This window comes from Xyrauchen texanus, chromosome 3 (genome assembly GCF_025860055.1).
Source record: "Xyrauchen texanus isolate HMW12.3.18 chromosome 3, RBS_HiC_50CHRs, whole genome shotgun sequence".
NCBI classification, from domain to species: Eukaryota; Metazoa; Chordata; class Actinopteri; order Cypriniformes; family Catostomidae; genus Xyrauchen; species Xyrauchen texanus.
In genome coordinates, this window is record NC_068278.1 from 37,058,843 (window position 1) to 37,080,971 (window position 22,129).

At 43.5% G+C, this 22,129-nt stretch overlaps 1 pseudogene; it reads right to left on the reverse strand.

Annotated features, from left to right (window-relative positions):
- Positions 1–1,391: 1,391 nt before the first annotated feature.
- LOC127624739 (myosin heavy chain, skeletal muscle, adult-like) lies at positions 1,392–21,849 on the reverse strand (annotated as a pseudogene).
- Positions 21,850–22,129: the final 280 nt, after the last annotated feature.

The following is a 22,129-nucleotide window of genomic DNA, read 5'->3' on the forward strand; positions in this document are numbered from 1 at the left end:
AGCACGCTCGTTGACTCCCGTCCGTGCTCGAGGTAACAGCAGCTCGACTCACAGCCAGCCTGCCTTTCCTCTGGAGCTTGGTCTCGAACCCAGGTCTCTGGTGAGGGAGTGGCACTGACTATCCATTGAGCCAAACACAGCACGTAAGATGAGGCGATGGGAGAAAAAAGCACATGGGTGAAGCTGCTCATCCTTTCCTCTCTGAGAAAGCACGGCTCCCACTCCTAGATCTGAGGCATCCACCTCCACGACGAATGGAACTTCAGGGTCAGGCATAGAGAGATAAACAGGTAAACAGATGCTTGAGCTTGGCGAAGGCGGCCTCGGCTCCTGGGGTCCACTGGAAATGGGTGTGGCTTGCCTTGGTGAGTGCTGAGAGATCTGATGCCACAGAGCTGAAATTCTTGATGAATTTTCAATAAAAATTGGCAAAGCCGAGAAATCGCTGGACTTCCTTGACTGAGGCTGGGGTGGGCCACTCTGACACAGCCTTGACCTTGCTGGGGTCCATGAGCATATGGCCAGGTTCCACTATGAATCCCAAATGACAAATGATTCTCCAGAAGGCGTTTGAGCACTAGTCGAACATGCTCAATGTGTTCTTGCAGGGAACTCGAGAAGATCAGGATATCATCCAGATAGACAAACACGAAGATGTTGAGCATATCCCGGAGAGCATCATTAATCAAGGCCTGGAACACTGCTGGAGCATTGGTCAGGCCGAAGGACATCACTTGATATTCATATTGGGTGTGGGTGTGTTGAATGCTGTCTTCCACTCATTGCCTTGCCGGATGCGTACGAGATGGTAAGCGTAGCGCAAATCAAGCTTGGTGAAGACGGATGCTCCCTGCAACAACTCAAACGCTGTTCCCAGCAGTGGTAAGGGGTACCGGTTTCTGATGGTGATGCTATTTAATCCATGGTAGTCAATGTAGGGCTGGAGACCCCCGTCCTTCTTCCCCACAAAGAAAAAACTGGCTCCTGCAGGTGACGTGGACTGACGGATGAAACCAGCAGCAAGGCCCTCCTTGATGTACTCATCCATAGCTGCACGCTCAGGAGCCGACAGGGAGAAAATCCGTCCTCTGGGGGGACAGGTACCAGGGAACAAGTTAACAGCGCAGTCATATGGGCGGTGGGGTGGCAGTGTTGTGGCTCTGTGCTTACCAGCTTAAGTTGATGGTACACACTGGGGACTCGGGAGAGGTCAATGGACTCTGGGAACTCGGGAGGTGAGACAAGAGAGTCAGAGTGTAAACAGGTGGTTTGACAAGTTGGGCCCCATTGAAAAAGGGATCCGGTTGTCCAATCAAACTGTGGATTATGCAGTTGAAGCCAGGGGTGACCAAGAACGAGTGGAAATTCCGGGGACTGGATGAGATGAAAAGTCAGCTTCTCTTAGTGATGATGGACTGAGAGAGAAAGAGGATCTTGTGGCCCGGGTGACGCCTTCCACGCCTAGGGGTCTTCCATCCAAGGCTGTAACTGCAATGGGCACAGGTAGGAGTCCAGATGGGATTCCATGTTTGCTGGCCCAGGCGGTATCCATGAAATTTCCAGCTGCTCCTGAGTCCACAAAAGCCTGTAGGGGGTGATTGTGAGAGTTCCACTTGAGGGTAACGGGTAGAAAAAGACCAGAGTTAAAAGATAGGGAGGTGAGGGCAGCTCCTGTTACAGTCCTCCCTGACCTGCACGTTGTGGAGCGTTTCCCTGTAGAACAGGACAAGTCACTCGGAAGTGGTCGGTTCCGCCGCAGTACAAGCAGCAGTGCTCCCGCATGCATCGATCTCGTTCTCTTGGGGTGATCCGGGCTTGGCCTACCTGCATAGGCTCAGGAGGTTCTTGGTCAGAGGGAGAGTCAAGGATAGGGGTTAGATAGATGGGTCTAGCTGACCTGCAGTTGAGTGCCCTCTCTCGAAGATGATTATCCAGGCGAATGGAGAGCTCGATGAGGGTCTCAAGATTCACGGCTGGTTCTCGTGTAGCGAGCTCATCCAAGATATCATCTGAGAGCCCAGACGAAAAGCTGGCCATCAGAGCCTCCTTGTTCCAGCCACTCTCTGCAGCTATGGTACGGAACTGGATGGCGTACTCCGCCACACTACGTTGTCCCTGGCGCAGGGAGAGAAGATGTCTGGAGGACTCCCGACTGGTGAGGGGGTGATGAAAAGTCCGCCGAAACTCATCTGTGAAAGTCTGGAAACTAGCACAACAGGGGCTCTGTGCCTCCCATACAGCAGTGGCCCAGTCCAGGGCAGTACCAGAGAGCAGAGTGATCACATAAGCAATCTTGGAGCTATCAGTGGGAAAACTGGAGGGTTGAAGATCAAAAGTTAAGGAACACTGTGTCAAGAAGCCTCTACATGCACTCGGGTTACCTGAGAATCGTTGGGGTGGAGGTAATTTTGGCTCAGTGGCAGACATTGGCTGCTGGACATTGACTGACGGAGGAGGAACAGGGGCAGAAGGAGCTGGCACTGCCAGCCTCTCAAAAACTTGCTTCAGAGCAGGGAGAATCTCAGTCAACAGCTCTGAATGTTTGGCCAGCAGTTCCTCTTGATCCACAATCTGTTTCTCACGTCTGCACACTAGCTTCAAGCCGGTTGGAGTACTCGGAAGTGCTGGTTGTCTCTGGATCCATGTTGACTTGGTTTTCCTGTCATGAGCCGGTCTCGAATCCAGGTCTCTGGTGAGGGAGTGGCACTGACTATCCACTGAGCCACAGAGCAGTAGGTTGGGCCCAGAAAGAAGACAAAAATTTTAATAATAAAAAGTAATGTCCCAAAAGAGTGAACTTGGCACAAGGGGAAAAAACAGAATACAAATCTTCTCAATCCAATGAAGAAAACTTGAAGAGGAGATATCCAAAACAAAGCTCAGTAAGTCCAGCAAGGGAAAAAAACGTAGAAGTCCAGCAAGGGAAAAAACTTAGAATTCACTCCTCCTAGTTACAGGGCAGGCTGAGAGAGCAACACAAGGGACTGGTGGCTAGCACATTCGAAAACCAAGTGACAAACAAGGGAAATGAGGTAACTTAAATACATAGTACCAAACAAGACACAGGTGAAAACAATGATGTTAAAAATGAAGGGAAAACAGAGCAAAAAAGAGAATTAGGGACATCTAGTGGGCAAAAATGGGAATTATAGGTAAATACATGACAGGAGAGCGTGGCATCTGATGCTGACGACTTCCCTGGGCTGCCGCCTTTGGGCCAGCAAGTCTAGGCTGAGGCAGATGCGCAGATGACCGACATGCTTTTAATCTACCCTGTATGTATTTTCTGTGGTACGGTCCCCTTGCGAGTGGACCCGCGTCTCCCTTAGGCAGTCCCAGCTGCCCTCCGGTTGCCGTGTTGTAGCAACTCCCCCTCCTAGTGATGCTGGATCTACCACTGCGCCATTTCCACATGCCTTCTAAAATACATCTGTGATGTATTCAGCACTCTTACCTCCCATTCAGGGTAGGTGTGGTCACCGTAGGGTCTTTTCCCCCTGAAAGAATAGGAAACTGGGTAAGACCCCCTTCCCTCGATGCGTGTAAGGGCCCCGGCCGTTTATTGCTCTATGGGGAGAAACATAGAGAGAAAAGAGGCCCAGCCAGGCTCGGCCTGTTCAGAAAAATCCTGAATGAACTCAACGTATTTCCTCGCCTTTATACCCGTATGTCTGGGGGCGGGGTATGCAAATACTGTCTGCCAACTTCTCATTGGCCTTTTTTCATAGATCAGAGGCATATTCTTTGCTCAAAAGAGACCCCTAGTGTCGTTTCTCCGAGACAACGTCTCGTTCCCTCCATCAGGGAACAGAGGTTAAATCTGTAACCTAGACGTTCCTTATCCTGAGAGTAAGGAAAGGGAGTAAGTAAACTTAAGAGAGTTGATTTGATTTGAAATCTTTATTTCGAACATGGAAAAGAAAGTATATAAAAATATAAAACAATGTTTAAAAACATAAGAGAACAAAACAAAACAAATGAGCAGCAAAAAAAATATATGTACTTCTTTCCTGTTGACATACTTCTATTACATGTGCGAAAAGGAGTAGGAAGAAGTAAAACTTATATACTCCTACCCCCTTAATTCTTACAGTCATTCAATTTACAATTTTTATATTATTATTATCATATTGTTCTATACATCTATACACATATACATATATATATATATATATATATATATATATATATATATATATATATATATATATATACACACATACACACATACATATGCATATAAATACATACACATACACACATCCATACACATGCATACCCACATACACATCATTGTGACCACTGACAAGTATTTATTTCTCTAACCTCAATTTTGTACTTATTCAAGCAGCAAAAAAGTTAATATTACAATTTTCACTGTTGAATAATGATGTCTCTGTTACTGTCGTAACCTCTGTTCCCTGATGGAGGGAACAAGACATTTTGTCGATGTAGTGACACTCGGGGTCTCTCTTGAGAGCCTCGGTTACCTCTTATCTTGAGAAAATGCCAATGAGAATTGCCGAACAGAATTTGCATGCCCCTTCCCCGGACATACGGGTATAAAAGGAGGGAAGCGTGTGTCTGTTCAGACAGGTTTTGAGCTGAGGAGCAAGGAGTAAGGTCCCGGCCATTTCAGTGGCTAGTACAGTGTTGTGGCAAGAAAACTGATTGATAAAATATCAAAGAAATGGGAAAGAGATAAAAACGGTGAAACTGACTAATAAGAAAAACATTCTATTTTATAACTATAACTATAAAGTATGAGAAGCAAACCTTAAATGTGAAAACTTTGCATTCCTGTGTCTGTTTTACATTCTGTCTGGTCCAGTTTATGAGAGAATCAAATTTTGAACATGATATTTAAATGTAAGGACCCATGGATGTTACGTCAGTAACCGAGATGTTCCCTTTCTGTCACTCACTCAACTTTGTGTCGATGTAGTGACACTAGGGGACCCTATCTAAAAACGGCAATATACTGAACCATGTTACGTGGACTGCTGATGCAGGTGCAAACAAGCCGCTGCGTGCAAAAATAGCAAGTGCATCAGACTGCACATAACCTTTCCCAACGGCCTAAAAGACATTATGTAGTTCCCCACGTCCCTGAGGGGGGAAGCAATGCAACTAGCATGGAAGCAGGCCACACCAGCCATTTCTCTCTCTATGTTTTCTCTCCATAGTGTGTTAGATGCGGCTAGGGCCATCTAACGCTATAACACACATCAGGGAAGGCTTCTTTTCCTATCCTATTCTTTCAGGGGTAAAAGACCCTGTGGAGAACACATCCTGCCCAGCAGGGGAGGTTAACATGTGGCAAAATTGTGACAGCAAGATCATGTAGATTTACACTCTGCAACATCAGGAAGATAAGACCCTTCTTATCTGAACATGCCACACAACTGCTTGTTCAGTCATTTGTCATAACTAGACTGGACTACTGTAACGCTCTTATTGTAGGCCTCCCTGCATGTGCAATTAGACCTCTGCAAATGATCCGGAATGCAGCAGCATGTCTGATCTTTAATGAACCAAAGAGAGCACATGTTACACCACTTCTTGTCTCTCTCCACTGGCTACAGTTGATGCACGTATCAAATCTCTGATGCTGGCATACAGAACAGTCTGCTCCAACATACCTAAAATCATTTCTGCAGAGCTACATGCCCACTAGAAGCCTACGTTCGGCTAAGGAACGTTGCCTTGTTGTACCAACACAAAGAGGCACCAAAACACTCTCTCTGACTTTCAGCTTCATCATACCACGTTGGTGGAATGACCTCCCCAACTCCATCCGTGAAGCAGACTCACTCTCTGTCTTTAAAAAACTACTCAAAACACATTTTCCAAGAGCACTTAACTAGTCACTAACAACAACAAAATAATATATAATAATTTTCACTTGCATATGTTTTGAATACTATTCTGATGCTAGTGAAACTTTGTAATATGGCACTTTTGTACCACTGTCTCCTTAAGATGATTCGCTTATGTTTTCCTCTTTTGTAAGTCGCTTTGGATAAAAGCGTCTGCCAAATGAATAAATGTAAAATATGACACATGGGCTTACCAGTCACATATGGAGGTGGCACGGTGGTAGGTCCTGCCTCGACAGGGAGGAGATCTACAAACACAGCGACCGGGGGGCAGAGGGAATTCTGCCCATGGTCCGCCGACAGGGGGACCGTACTGTGGAAAATACATCACAGGATATTATCGGAATAATCAGAACCTTTGGAGCAGTACAGAACAGTACAGGTAAGTCAGAAACTGTGGTGGGTCTGGCTGCAAACTCCTCTGCTGAATTCGGAGCCAGAGGGCTAGGGAGGAAGAACATCCAGGGTCCGTGACTTGTGGACTTGACGGGGGGAGTAGAGACGGGGGGAGTAGAGAGCACATCTTCACCTCAGGACAGGGGAAAGGCGCTATGAGACTGGCTCAACCCGGAGATTGTAAAATCTTGTGAAAGTATTGGGTGTTGCCTAGCCCGCCACTCTGCAGATGTCTGCTAGACAGGTACCATTGGCCAGTGCCCACAAGGATGCCACACTAATCGTAGAGTGTGCTCGAACCCGCAAGGGGGCGGGCACAGCCTGGGTCTGGTAGGCCAACGCAATGGCATCCACGATCCAGTTGGCAAGCCTCTGTTAGGAGAGAGCATTCCCTTTCTGCTGTCCACCAAAGCAGACAAAGAGCTGCTCAGAGTGTCTAAAACTCTACGTATGATCCAGTTTGGTGCAAAGCATGCACCGGACACGGCAACGCTAAGGCTGGGTCTGCCTCCTCCTGGGACATCGCTTCCAGGTTCACTACCTGATCCCTGAATGGGGTCGTAGGAACCTTGGGCACGTAGCCTGGTCGGGGTCTCAGGATGACGTGAGAATCTGCTGGACCGAACTCCAGGCAATTGTCGCTGACAAAGAACGCTTGCAGATCCCCCAAAACTCTTGATGGAAGTGAGCGCAATCAGAAGGGCCCTCTTCATGGAGAGGGCCATTAGTTCGACTGACTCTAGCAGCCCAAGAGGACCACGGAGAGATCCCATGAGGGAAAGAGGCATGGCCTAGGAGGGTTCAGCTTCCAGGCGCCTCTAAGGAACCTGATGATCAGATTGTGGTTCCCTAACGACTTACCGTCCACTGTGTCGTGGTGAATGGCTATGGCAGCTACATAAACCTTCAAGGTGGAGGGGGACAGTTGCCCCTCCAGCCTCTCCTTCAGGAATGAGAGCACTGACCTGACTGCGCACCTCTGTGGGTCTTCAGATCGGGAAGAATACCAATTTGGCAACTTTAGGGCATAAAGCTGCCTGGTAGAAGGAGCTCTGGCTTGAGTGATCATGTCTACAACAGCTGGTGGTAGACCCCTTAGATATTCCTCATCCCATCCAAGGGCCAGAAGTGGAGGTTCCAAAGGCCTGGGCATGGATGCCAGAGAGTGCCCCGTCTCTGGGAAAGAAGGTCCTTCCTCAGGGGAATCCGTCAGGGAGGTGCTATCACGAGGAGCTGTCACGAGAGTGACTTGTTCCTCATCCTACCTGACCATGCACAGAATCAGTGCAAGTAGGCTCACTGGGGGAAATGCAAACTTGCGCAGCCCCTGGGCCAGCTGTGTGCCAGCGTGTCTGTGCAGAGGGAGGCTTCTGTCAGAGAGTACCAGATCGGGCAGTCGGTGGATTCTAGGGAGGGAAACAGATCTACCTGTGCTCTGCCGAACTGACCCCAAATCATGTTGTTTGAGTGGATCAACACATGCTTGCAGTGGATCAGTGACAGGAATCTGCACAGGGCAAGAAATACAGCCAGCAACTCTATACAGTCTATACAGTCATTGAGGTAGTTGAGTATGCGAATGACAAGAATGAATCAGACTGGCCGTAAGGCAAGCTGGTCTCATCTCGGGACCGGACAGGGGCAGATGAGTGTGCTGTGGAATGGGTAGTCTGCAGGGATTTACCTGGTGAAACCGTGGTTTCCATTATGAACACTATTATGCAAAATATTTCCTAAGAAAGAACTTATGCAGGGTATGGTTATACCTGGTGCTGTATGTGAGTTCCTTCACTCTCCTTTCATATTTGCCGGCACCATTAATATCATCAGTTCCATGTCTCTGTTCTGCCTCAACTTCAGTCTCAAGTTCATGGACCTACACGAAACATATGGTTTCTCATTTTATCCAAACAAAATACAGCATTTCATAAAATATACTGTTTTTCACATTACCCACATCAAGACTATAAACATGGAAATAAATAAAATCTCACCCTGGACTCAAGTTTCTGGAGTTGTTTCTTTACTACCTTCATGGCCAGATTCTCAGCCTCATCCAGACGGTGCTGTAGGTACTTCACTGTGACTTCCAGGTTCTTGTTCATCCTCTCCAGGTGAGCACTGGTGTACTGCTTCTTTTTAAGCTTTTCTGCCATCAATGCAGCCTAATAAACAAATAAAAACAATCAGTGAGAGTCTTTGCTACACTTAAAGAGGTGAACTTTGATTGTAGTTTAAATGGTTGTAATTTGTATAACTTAAAAACTAACATCATTGATGGCCTTCTTAGCCTTCTCCTCAGCATTTCTTGCTTCCTGGATGATATCATCAAGGTCACCCTCAAGCCTCTGCTTTGTATTCAGAAGACTTTTGTTCTGAAATAGAGAAATTTGTGAAATAAAACTCTTACATCTGCATTTGATTGCCATTGTGTCTTAAAAGAAATCTTGTGTAACAATTACCTGAGAATGCAGGAGAACATAATCACTGGCATCCACCAGCTCTTGTTCAGCCACTTTGCTGCCTCACTCTGTCTGCTCCAGAGCAGCTCCCAGCTCCTCAATCTCAGCCTGCATCAGAGTGATTCTATGATCCAACAGGGCCACATGCTCCTTCATGTCTTTCTGCCCTCTCATGGCATCATCAATGTGCAGTTGGGCATCCTGTATATTTATTGCATATAAATGAGTTCCCATGCACAATTTTTTTGTATGTTCTGTCCATTTATATAGTTTCTCTGATTTACATTTGCTACAGTATGTAGCAGGACCCATTTCTAATATGACTTGGTTTAATTTTTCAGTAGCCTAGAAATGCTTGATATGTGGTAAACATGATAGAATTTGGCCACACGCTATATAATACATGTTTGTTGAAGTTGTCTGTGTCTTTGCTGCAATCTATACCTGAGCAGTTGTTTTAAGCCACAACACATCAGATATTGTTTTTCATGTTAGAGCCTTATTTTTGTAAAGGCTTTTTAAATAATATAATCCACATAAGTGCTTTATTAGTGGTGCTTGCAAAGCATCACTATTGTAATCTCACATACTTATTATTAGTGGTGCTTGCAAAGCATCACTATTGTAATCTCACATACTTATTATACTTTTTATTTTTATTTTTATTATATCTCTTAACAAAACTTGGCACCTAACTTCGTCCCGCACCGTTTGGCGTAGACCCACGAATGAGGTATCAAATCGAGCGGCCTATTGAGGACACGTGTGCTATGACTTTTATAAGCGATCGAGTGCGGTATTTGCCCCAGGGGCAAAAAAGCGGCGAAAAATCCCATAGACTTAACATTGAGACAAACTTTGGCGCGTCCACAGCTCCAAGCGAGGATTTCGTTGAAGCGTGTGATTTGCCACATTTGAAGAGGCTGGCAGGCTCTGTAGAGCATACCTCAATATGGGGTAAAAGTTGCACCCCTGGGGGCAGGAGCTGCCCAAAAATGCCCCAATTGACTTATAATGGTGTAGGGCGGCCCATGAAATGAAAAGGCATAGGGATTTGTATTGAACATAGCTCTGGATCACAGTGTCATAGAGGCGAGGGGTGGGCTCATTTTACTCAGACAACCAATCAGTCTCTCTGGATCATTGTGAAGCTATCAAGCCACGCCCTAGCAACCATTAAGAGCACCTTAGCAACAAGTCCCATAGACTTCTATTGAAAAAGATCAAAGGGATATCTCCGGATAGAAGTGTCATAGAAACACAAGGGTGGTCTCGTTTGACTTCGGGACAGCAAACAGCCAATCATGCATCACTTCAACACTTCCTAGCCCCTCCTAGCAACCATTGTCGAGCACCTTAACAACCAAAATCCATAGAGGGATATCTTCCATTCTGAATGTCACAGAGGCATGGGAGTTGGTTTATATCATTCATACTGACAAGCAGCCTTTGGAGATTCATGATTGGCAGCTGCCAAGCCACTCCTAGCAACTACACAGAGTACCCTAGCAACCGTTTAGCAGTAACTATATCTCTGCACCAGAAAATCAGAGAGACTTCTGGGTTGATTTATTTCAATCAGGATGGCAAGGAGACTTGATAAGTATCACTATGTTAACTGCCTAGCAACCAGATGGGGTTACCCTAGCAACCGAGTAACAAATCACATATCTCTGCATCAGAAAAGCGTAGAGACTTCGGGTTGACTTATTTCAATCAGGATGGCAAGGACACTTCATTAGTATCACTATGGTAACTGCCTAGCAACCAGATGGGCTTACCCTAGCAACCGAGTAACAAATCACATATCTCTGCATCACAAAAACATAGAGACTTCGGGTTGACTTACTTCAATCAGGATGGCAAGGAGACTTCATTAGTATCACTATGGTAACTGCCTAGCAACCAGATGGGCTTACCCTAGCAACCGAGTAACAAATCACATATCTCTGCATCAGAAAAGCGTAGAGACTTCGGGTTGACTTATTTCAATAAGGATGGCAAGGACACTTGATTAGTATCACTATGGTATCTGCCTAGCAACCAGATGGGGTTACCCTAGCAGCCAGTAAAAAATCACATATCTCTGCATCACAAAAACATAGAGACTTCGGGTTGACTTATTTCAATCAGGATGGCAAGGAGACTTCATTAGTATCACTATGGTAACTGCCTAGCAACCAGATGGGCTTACCCTAGCAACCGTGTAACAAATCACATATCTCTGCATCAGAAAAGCGTAGAGACTTCGGGTTGACTTATTTCAATAAGGATGGCAAGGACACTTGATTAGTATCACTATGGTATCTGCCTAGCAACCAGATGGGGTTACCCTAGCAACCGAGTAAAAAATCACATATCTCTGCATCACAAAAACATAGAGACTTCGGGTTGATTTATTTTAATCAGGATGGCCAGGAGACTTGATTAGTATCACTATGGTAACTGCCTAGCAACCAGATGGAGTTACCCTAGCAACCGAGCAACATATCACATATCTCTGCACCAGAACACACTACAGACTTCGGGTTGACTTATTTCACTCAGGATGGAAAGGAGCCATGTATTGTATTACCTTGGTAACTGCATAGCAACCACTGCGGGCTTACCCTAGCAACCGAGTAACAAATCACATATTTCTGCACCAGAAAATCGTACAGACTTCTGGGTTGATTTATTTATGACCATAATTTTTGTTCTTTTCCAGTTACAACATGCTGTTTCAGCGAGTTTTGCCACGGCAAGCACCACTCACATTTTCTTCAGGAAATGTACCTATCTAGTTTTTATTTTTATTTTCTTATTTTTATATCTCTTAACAAAACTTGGCACCTAACTTCGTCCGCTACCGTTTGGCGTAGACCCACGAATGAGGTGTCAAATCGAGCGACCTATTGAGGACACGTGTGCTATGACTTTTATAAGCGATCGAGTGCGGTACTTGCCCCAGGGGCAAAAAAGCAGCGAAAAATCACATAGACTTAACATTGAGACAAACTTTGGCCGTCCACAGCTCCAAGCGAGGATTTAGGTAAAGCGTGTGATTTGCCACATTTGAAGAGGCTGGCAGGCTCTGTAAGAGCATACCTCAATATGGGGTAAAAGCTGCACCCCTGGGGGCAGGAGCTGCCTAAAAATGCCCCAATTGACTTATAATGGTGTAGGGCGGCCCCTGAAATGAAAAGGCATAGGGATTTGTATTGAACATAGCTCTGGATCACAGTGTCATAGAGGCGAGGGGTGGGCTCATTTTACTCAGGCGACCAATCAGTCTCTCAGGATCATTGTGAAGCTATCAAGCCACGCCCTAGCAACCATTAAGAGCACCTTAGCAACAAGTCCCATAGACTTCTATTGAAACAGATCAAAGGGATATCTCCGGATAGAAGTGTCATAGAAACACAAGGGTGGTCTCGTTTTACTCGGGACAGCAAACAGCCAATCATGCATCAAATCAACACTTCCTAGCCCCTCCTAGCAACCATTGTCGAGCACCTTAACAACCAAAATCCATAGAGGGATATCTTCCATTCTGAATGTCACAGAGGCATGGGAGTTGGTTTATATCATTCATACTGACAAGCAGCCTTTGGAGATTCATGATTGGCAGCTGCCAAGCCACTCCTAGCAACTAAACAGAGTACCCTAGCAACCGTTTAGCAGTAACTATATCTCTGCACCAGAAAATCAGAGAGACTTCTGGGTTGATTTATTTCAATCAGGATGGCAAGGACACTTGATTAGTATCACTATGGTAACTGCCTAGCAACCAGATGGGGTTACCCTAGCAGCCGAGTAACAAATCACATATCTCTGCATCAGAAAAGCGTAGAGACTTCGGGTTGACTTATTTCAATCAGGATGGAAAGGAGACTTCATTAGTATCACTATGGTAACTGCCTAGCAACCAGATGGGCTTACCCTAGCAACCGAGTAACAAATCACATATCTCTGCATCACAAAAACATACAGACTTCGGTTTGACTTATTTCAATCAGGATGGCAAGGACACTTGATTAGTATCACTATGGTAACTGCCTAGCAACCACATGGGGTTACCCTAGCAACCTACTAACAAATCACATATTTCTGCACCAGAACATTATACAGACTTCTGGGTTGATTTATTGATGACCACAATTTCTGTTCTTTTCAAGCAGGCTATTTGACGAGTTTTGCCACGGCAAGCACCACTCACATTTTCTTCAGGAAATGTACCTATCTAGTTTTTGATTGTTACCCCACATAATTAAACATTAGACTGTGTATAAGAGATAATTAGAGACCTTGATACCTTGAGTTGTCCCTGAACATTCCTCATCTGTTTCTGGGCCTCAGCAGCCTGGCAATTGGAATGGCTCAGCTGAATCTCCATCACATTAAGATCTCCCTCCATCTTCTTCTTGATTCTCAGGGCATCATTCCTGTTCCTGACCTCAGAGTCCAGAGTGCTCTGCATGGACTCAGTGACTCTGGCTGTGCCTCTTGATCTGCTCCATCTCCTCATCCTTCTCTGCAGAGCTGGACCTAGGGTTTTGGGGGCCCTAAACAACAATAGTGTATGGGGCCCTACAGGTTTCTGAACCAGCCAAAAAGAAGAGAAATTAGATATTTTCCAAATAAAAAAGCTCTCATTTCAGAGAGAGAATTTTACCAATAAGTTACCAGTTCCTCAATGTGTGCCTACAGGGGCAATTAGTGAAAATTTTACTAATCTTGATTTTTTTATTTTTAACAATGTTACAAAAGAATCCCATTAATTAACCGAAGCTCCTTGATCTTCCTCTCGAGTTGAGCTCCCAGGTATGGTTCATCTTCAATCTTGCTGAGCAGCTGGCTTGTTGCAAAGCCTTTCCTGTGTGTAAAAGGGAAAAAATATATGAATCATTTGAAATAAACCAAAATTTTAAATATTATTGTGATAAGTTAGAAAGAATTCTCACTTCTACAGTTTCTCATCTGATTGCTGCTTGTCATTCTCCAGGTCCATGAAGGAGCCAATTTCAGGTTTCCTTTCTCTTGGTTCTCTCAAATTTCATGCGTAGCTTCTTCTCTTGTTCAAGGAACCCTCAAGCTGTTCAAAAAATGTTTGATTTGAAAAACTTATGTTAACTATTATTAGTATCATTATTATATGATGGTTTCATTAGCAATACACTTATCTTCTAGTGGTGGTTTGTAAAATATTGAAACTGAAATATTAAATGTATAACTTAATCATAACTCTGTACAACAACTCACATCATCAACTTACTCACATGCTCAAGCTTTGTCTTGGATTTGAGTGTTGACTTTGTCCTCCTCTGCCTGGAGATCATCCAGAGTCTGCTGGAGGGCTTTATTCTCCTTCATAAGCTTGGTAATGCTCTCATCCTGTGCTGCCATTTCTTCAGTCAGGTTCTGTGTTATGTTGGATACTAAATGTCTTCCTTTTGTTCTAATTAATGTTCTTTAACAAAAATGTAGAAGCATATGAAAGAAAGCATTAAATCAATTCTGTCACAAACCTCATTTTCAGTGGCATGTTTCTCCTTTTCCACTTTAGCCAAGGTGAACTCCAGGTCACCAATGTCTTTCTTCAGCTCAGAGCACTCATCCTCCAGTTTCCTCTTCTTGGCTGTGAGTTCAGTATTGATTTCCTCCTCATCCTCAGTCATTTCTTTGAGTTTAGCTTCAAGCTGGATTTTGCTCTTGATTAGACCCTCTTACCTCTCCTCAGCATCTGAGAGATTCTCATATTCTGACCGGAAAAAAGATTGCTTTGTAATTGGAGAAAATATTGATGATTTTTTACACAGCCAAACTTGAGTGACATTAATTCATACTTACAGAGGCTACTTGAACCTGCATATCATTCTTCTCTTGCAGCAGTGCTACCATCTTCTCCTCAAGCACTTTCTTTTTGGCTTAAGTCTTGACAAGATTTTCTTTGCATTTTGCATATTCCTCATTCATGTTTGACAGTTCCTTCTTGATTACAAGCATAATCTTGTAGTAAACCTTCATCCATTGCCAGTGTTTGACATTCATTCAGAATTAGCGGATGTTGTATTGGATGGTGTAATTGGACTCACTGTGAATTATTTTGACAGTAAATGTCATAAATATCATTACATACTCTTGTCACAGTTATTATTGTAGGCATCCTTATTAATGATATAACTAACCTCATCTCCAACTTCATCACAAAGTCCCTCCTCATCAGGTAACCACAGCAGAGTCACTGTTACCAGAGCAGCCAGTTTCTCATCACGCATCTCTTCAAGAGTATCCAGAAGACTAGCTTTGAAGAACACCTGAATTCATGCACAATAATGCAGAGTTTGTTTAAATTGTAGCTGAAAACATACAGCATGGTTATTGAATATTTTAATTGTTTTAATGCAGAATATGAACGTATATTATGGGCAGAAGTATGAGCATTTTCTATGCAGAACAATGTTATTCCAGGATTTACACTGATATTTTCCTTCCAGGTTTTAAAATTAAGACACAGAGGCCACAGTCTCACTGAAATTCCTCAGGGCAATACATTTGAAGACTCAGCGAAAGACGGTGCTGAACTCTGAAGCAACCCTGTGCAAATGAGACAAAATTCACAGCTGCCTAACTTTAACCGTCTTGAGAACAAAGAGAGTTCTGTGGATGCACCAAAACCCCTCCTCGTCCATGTTGTATATCAGAAATGAATGAAACGTTAATGGTCAGCACATGGCTGGTCATTTGCTGAGGACTGCTCTTCTATGAATCCCATGGAAATCCTTTTTTCTTCAATATAACCAACTCTCTACACTTAAAATTATTATACTAATCATGAAGCATGTTTTCGGCTCACAAGAAGCTGAAATGATGAAAATTTGACATGGAATTTGGACTTTTCTCATTTCACTTCAATCTAAATACACAGCCATGTGTACGATTATACTAAAAGTATGGACAAATGTTTCCTATGAAAATTATAACCCTGAAAATTATGTTTCTCATAATGTGTAATGTATTATCCATGTTGTAAAACCAATGAATGAACCATTATGAATTTTTAATCAGGTATTTTCATGTTTTTTATCTAGCACGTTGAATATTCATGAACGTATGTCATGTTTCATATGTAAATGTTTGTCTGTTTACATACAGAATGTTGATGTTAACAAATTTCATGTCTCTTGCACCGATTTCATCTTATCGTCATATGTTCACTTTTTGAGCAGGAAAACTGACAAATCATAGAACAAAGGCTATAAATTAATTATCTTGAGGGGAGGACAGATATAACCATGTGACCCAATAGAAGACACTTCTTATAGGCTCAAGACACCTTTGGGGTGTGGCCAACCTCAACTCAACCAAACCTCCCTGCATAGGAGGAACTCTTCTCTCTTAGCTCTTGCTCTTCTCTTAGACCTTCTTTGGCTGGCTTTGCTTTGGTGCCCCTCTGCCCAGGTTCAGCACAATGTAGAGTTCAGGAAAGCTCAGAACACAAATTTCCAAGGCGTTTTTCTCTCTTCTTTGCTCTACGAATCACACACATGAAGGGGAGTCACGAGTCTCCCTTGTGGAAGGCTTCGCTTCAAAGTCCTTTCTGATCATTCCAGCACCGAACTACCCGGCATCCATGATCTTAACAAAGGTCCAAAAACATTGACAGAGAACAACCAGAACTATCAACGGACCCAGCCAAAGAACCAAACAATGAGATGCAAGTACACCTCCAGACTTTTGCTAGACAGTGCTGGTGATTTATTTAAATAATTCAGGTGACCCAATTGCAAATCGAGGTACACTAAATGAAGTATCGATTGTTCAGGCATGGTCGATAGACTATAAACTCTTCTCTGTTACAGATCACTTCCATTCACCTTCTGTTACAGCTCACTCACCAACCTGTTTTATGTTTTTCTACATGTTGTAGATTAGCAACAAAGTCTTGTGGTATATTTTGATAAATAATTATCAATTAATAATTATTAATTAATATTTCAGCATATTTGTAATATTATTTTCAATAGCTATGCGAAAAGTATTGCTCTAAAGAGTTAACAGATGCATCATATCAACTCATGATCAGACGTATACCTTAATTATTTCAATATTCACTGAATTAATCATAATTCCCTTCTTGAGTTAAAATTCCTCTCACATAAAATCTGAGCAGATTCAACAAGCCTAGTTAATGGGTGGGGAATTTCTATTCAGATTTCTAATCTGATCATTTGTCATTTATCCAGGCCAATTTGGTTGCTTAGGAGACCTGGCTGGAGTCACTCAGTACACCCTGGATTCGAACTCACGACTCCATGGTAGTCAGCGTCAATACTCGCATAGATTCTCAGATCATTTACCTCTGTTTGAAGTCACCATAGAGGATTCTGCAAATTCTGATATCTTCCAGTGCACCGTTACACCTCAGCTGGTGGAGAACTAGGTGGTTCTCCATGAGACCTTTAAAGAACAATTTACACCTTGAGTCCAATACATGAACATTTCATATGACCATTATCATATATTGTGCTGATGTCATAATATCTGTAAGCACTATAATTAATTAATTACTTCATATTTACCTGGAGTCTTGGACTCATTGGGAATCAGACAATGCACAAAGTGAGGGTGAGTGCTTCTCAAGTTGGTCATAAGCTTTCCCAAGTTCTACTGTTGAATTGAAATAGTTCTCTCATTTTATTTTCAAACACAGCAATATTGTTGTCTTCTCAAGTTCAATGTCTATACATACCCTGAACTGGGAGGACACCGTCTGCATGGAGCCGCCCTCTCTTTTTGCCTGTCTTCTTGCCAGATTCTGCACAAACAATAAAATAATGAGCCACATAGCTATTTCAATCATTATGTATTTAAAATATTTGTCATTAATAATTACCCTCAACAACAGGCGGGTAGAGAGAAGCCAGAACTTTGACAGAAGACTTCTGGTACAGCTGCACAACAGACTCATTCAGTGGATCCTTGTCCTTGTCCAACCAGCCAGCGATGTTGTAATCCATAGTTCCAGCATAGTGAACCATAGAGAAGTGGGCCTCAGCTTTGCCTATGGCAGGCTTTGGTTTCTGGAAAGCTGCCCACTTGCCAAGTTGCTGATCATACAGCTTGTTCTTGAAGAAGTGTATGTAGCCTTGGGGAACATGCACTCCTCTTCAAGGAGAAGATACCATGGGCTTTTTGTATATGAATGAAGAGTATTACTAAAAGTTTCAGATTTTGTGAATGGAAAATTATAAAAATGTAGAAGTAAGCCAGTAAAACCTTCTCAATGAGCTCAATTCATGCAGCCAAATCCATGCCGAAGTCAATGAACTCCCAAACAATGCCCTCCTTAATCTACTCCTCTTGTTCCAGCACAAACTTGTTGTGGTTGAAGAACTTTTGCATTTTCTCTTTGAAGAAGTTGATGCAAAGCTGCTCCATGCTGTTGAACTGGAGAGAAAGAAAACACTGATTATGAGTCAACTCACGTTCAAATTAGATACAATTTGGGGTTGACAGCAATGATCTGGTCCTCAAGAGACCCCTGTGTTGTGTGAAGGGTTTAACTTATTTCATGTCTCATATTTAAACATCAGTTGCACCATATTTGGCATTTTTAACATAAATATAATATAGTTTTGTATCTCGTACCTGCATTTTGATGGAAGCTTGCTCTTTCTTCTTGTCACCACCCACCACTGCAACTGTGGCAAAGCACTGGATGACACGTTTGGTGTTTGCGGTCTTTCCAGCACTAGATTCTCCACAGATTATAAGATAGAAGATGATTAGACATGTGCAAGTTCCATGAGAAAAAATAAAACTGTTCTCAACATCTCATAACAGTAGATACATATATAATCAGGACAGACTGGTTCTCTCTGTCTGTAAATTCAAAGGCAATAATTTGTAATAATTTTTTTATAAAAACTAAAATTTCACAAAATAAGAATCAGCTTGTCTAAATCTAAATCTTACCAGTAAGCATGAACTTGCATTGTCAAAGACAAAGAAGATGTAGGGTGGGCCCTCCATATGCTTTTTGGCTCTGTAGGCAGACACCACTTCTGCATCACACACTGGGAGCCACTTGTAGGGGTTCACAGTAGCACAGAACAGTCCAGACTAGGTCTGAAATGAGCAAAGAAGTTGTCATATTACAGCATCACAGTCAAAATGAACTTGAATGCTGATTTACGTATCTTCTTAACTCACAAAGGTCATCCATGCTGCATAATGCCCTTTGAGGTTATACAGCACAGAGGGTTGAGGGTTCATCATGGCCATGTCCTCAATCTTGTCATACTTGGGTTGACATCAACCACAATTGTGTCCTTGAGCAAGGCACTTAACTCCAGGTTTCTCCAGGGGGATTGTCCCTGTAATAAGTGCACTGTAATTCGCTTTGGATAAAAGCATCTGCCAAATTCATAAATGTAAATGTAAAATGTAAATGTCATCCAGCAAATATTAGATTTACCTATACTATGTAATTTATTTTTACCAGATGAGCTTTCAGTTTTCATGAAATGTATAAATTCACCTCCTTGGTGTTAAGCACAATAACGGTGACATTGCCACCATCCTTGCTCTTGATTGTTCCTCTGACATACAACTCCTTGGGATCAATCACATAGCAGGCAGTCTTAGCATCAAAGGGCTTGCTCTGAGCCTCAATTCTCTCCTTCTCAGGCTAACAGTGGTAAGTGTCAGCCTTGGCAAAATAGCCATCTCTGCTTCCATACTAATGGTGGCAGATTACTAAAGAGACATGATAAGAGATAATCACATTATCAGTTTAAAATATCAGAAGCTTTGCATGTAAAAATAAAGACAAGACTTTTTCTGGACTCGCAGGAATTGTGTTCATTGTGAGACTTATTCAAATATGCCGGGGGTATGTCAAGCACCCTAAGCAGAATCTATTCATCTGATTGATGTGTAGGTTTCCCAAGCATCCACAGTCATAAACTGATATGACATGTTTTTTTTTTGGTGTGAACGCAATGCCATTTTTATTTGAACTTAAATATGAGCAGTCTAATTGATAAGATAATGCTACTGTATTTTGTGTCAACCCATTTTATGAGTGGGTAATATACAAACTTACCACTTCACAGATGTGTTCAGTCATCATTTAATTGGTTAAATAGATCACTTTAATCTTTAAAATTACTTCTTGAAGTTCACGTGTCACACTTACATTTAGTCATTTAACAGATGCATACACATTTGTAGTCACATTTGTTGTCTTTATATTCTTTTTTAACAGAGACTTTTATTTTAACAGTGTAGGATTATCGATATAGAAGAATTGCAGCAATATGATTTGAATCTAGAAAAACACAAACTTTTTAATCCTAGAATTCCTCAATGTCAAAAATTATAGGATCAGGCACCAATCCAATTGAAGGCCTGTCTTTTGACAATAAAATGGTCAAATGAACACTGATGGACATAATTCAAAGCAAAAAAAAAAGGTAATTGGTCAGAGAGGCTCCTCAGCATGACCTTCTGAACTTCCACACCAAGCTAAAGCAGGCTTTTCTTTGAAAGGTTTCCTTGCAAAGACCATAAGAAGTGCACAACTACACAACCAATTTGCAAAAAGAGTTTCTTTTCTCTAAAAGAGCACACACAGCAGGCATTGAATGACCTTTTCAGAACGCGTCTTTTTAAAGTAGTTCCTGGATGCGGTTGAAATCTCTCCACTCCTGATGATCAGTGTCTTGGCCGCGATCACACTAAGGCGGCGTTTTTGGATGGTTCTTGTTCTCACTGTGAGAACTTAAAAATGGCAACGTTGTGGTCGTGGCTTTCCTTCCTAAAAAGGGAAGCCACTCCAGCCACCCCCCTCATCACTCCATTCTTCCCACGGGATTGTGGATGACCCGACTGGCGATGGAGGCGATTTGGGGACGGCAGCAGGCTCGGTTTCGCTGAGTAGATCTCCACGAACCACCCGCCCCCCCAGCACGCTCGTTGACATCCGTCCAGGCTCCAGGTGACAGCGGCTCGCCTCATGGACAGTCTGATTACTCCCTCGGACCCGCTGTGCTGAATGATGAATGGACTGGAACCTTCCATCCTCCCTGCAGCCCTCAAGGCTAGACAGTTGGTTCTTCAGGTCAGGGTCAGCCGCTAATCACAGGGTTGGCGGTTCGATTCCCGGCCCACACGATTTCACATGCTGAAGATCCTTGCATGGCAGCTCGGCCGCCACTGGTGTATGAGTGTGAGTGTGTGTGTGAATGGAACACACTGGATGAAATGTTTAGCCCCTGAAGGGTACCAACTGAGGGACACTGGGTTTTCACCTGAAGTTATCGAAAACATTCTAAGTGCTAGGGCTAGGGGCGGCCGCCACCAAGCAAACTATGTCACATTGGGTGAGGGATGCTATTGCCCTGGCCTACGAGGTGCGTGGTCAAGCATCGCCAGTAGGTATCAGGGCTCACTCAACCAGAGGGGTAGGCTCCTCTAAAGCTTTGGCCAGAGGTGTCCCTCTGCAACATGTTTGTAATCCGGCAGGTTGGTCCTCTCCGCATACTGTACAGTACACTCATAAGATTAGTTTGGATGTTCATGCTACTCCAGGCTCTTATGTCCTTGAGTCTACATCACAAGCTCATGTCTGAGAGCTCTTGCACTCTTGTGAGCACAATTACACAACCGTAAGGGGTCCGGACATCCACAGTGCGGCGGCATGGGTATTCTCTTTCCCAAAGCGCTAAATCAGCACAGCATCAAAGTGTAGCTTTTTGATAGTGGTGGTGGCGTAGTGGCTAAAGCACAGGGCTGTAAATCAGAAGGTCACAGGTTCTAACCCCACGGCCACCACCATTGTGTCCTTGAGCAAGACACTTAACTCCAGGTTGTTCCGGGGGGATTATCCCTGTAATAATTGCACTGTAAGTCGCTTTGGATAAAAGCGTCTGCCAAATGCATAAATGTAAATGATAGGGAACGTCTTGGGTTACTTAACTGTAACCCCTGTTCCCAGATAAAAGCAGAACAAGATGCTGCGCTTCATTGCCGCATTGAGGATGCCCCAGGACTGCTCTTCAGACAAAATACCTGACAATGCACCTGTGGTGCATCTATTTATAGCCCCTTTACCGGTGCATCCTCATGATGTCACTGGCGGAGGCTATACATTTTTGTCAATTTCATACAAAATGAAATTTCACAGCTGGTCACTCCTAGAGACGTTCCCAAAGCACTAAATCAGTGCAGCATCTCGTTCCACTTTTATCTGGGAACAGGGGTTACAGTTAAGTAGCCCAAGACGTATTCCATTTCAAGAGTGTTGTCCATCAATTGACAAAGGTGATGCAGGCAGAGATAAATGATAAATGACCTGCTCCGCACCGCTGCGAAGCCCCGCCGGGTATGTCCAAAATACTCATCCCC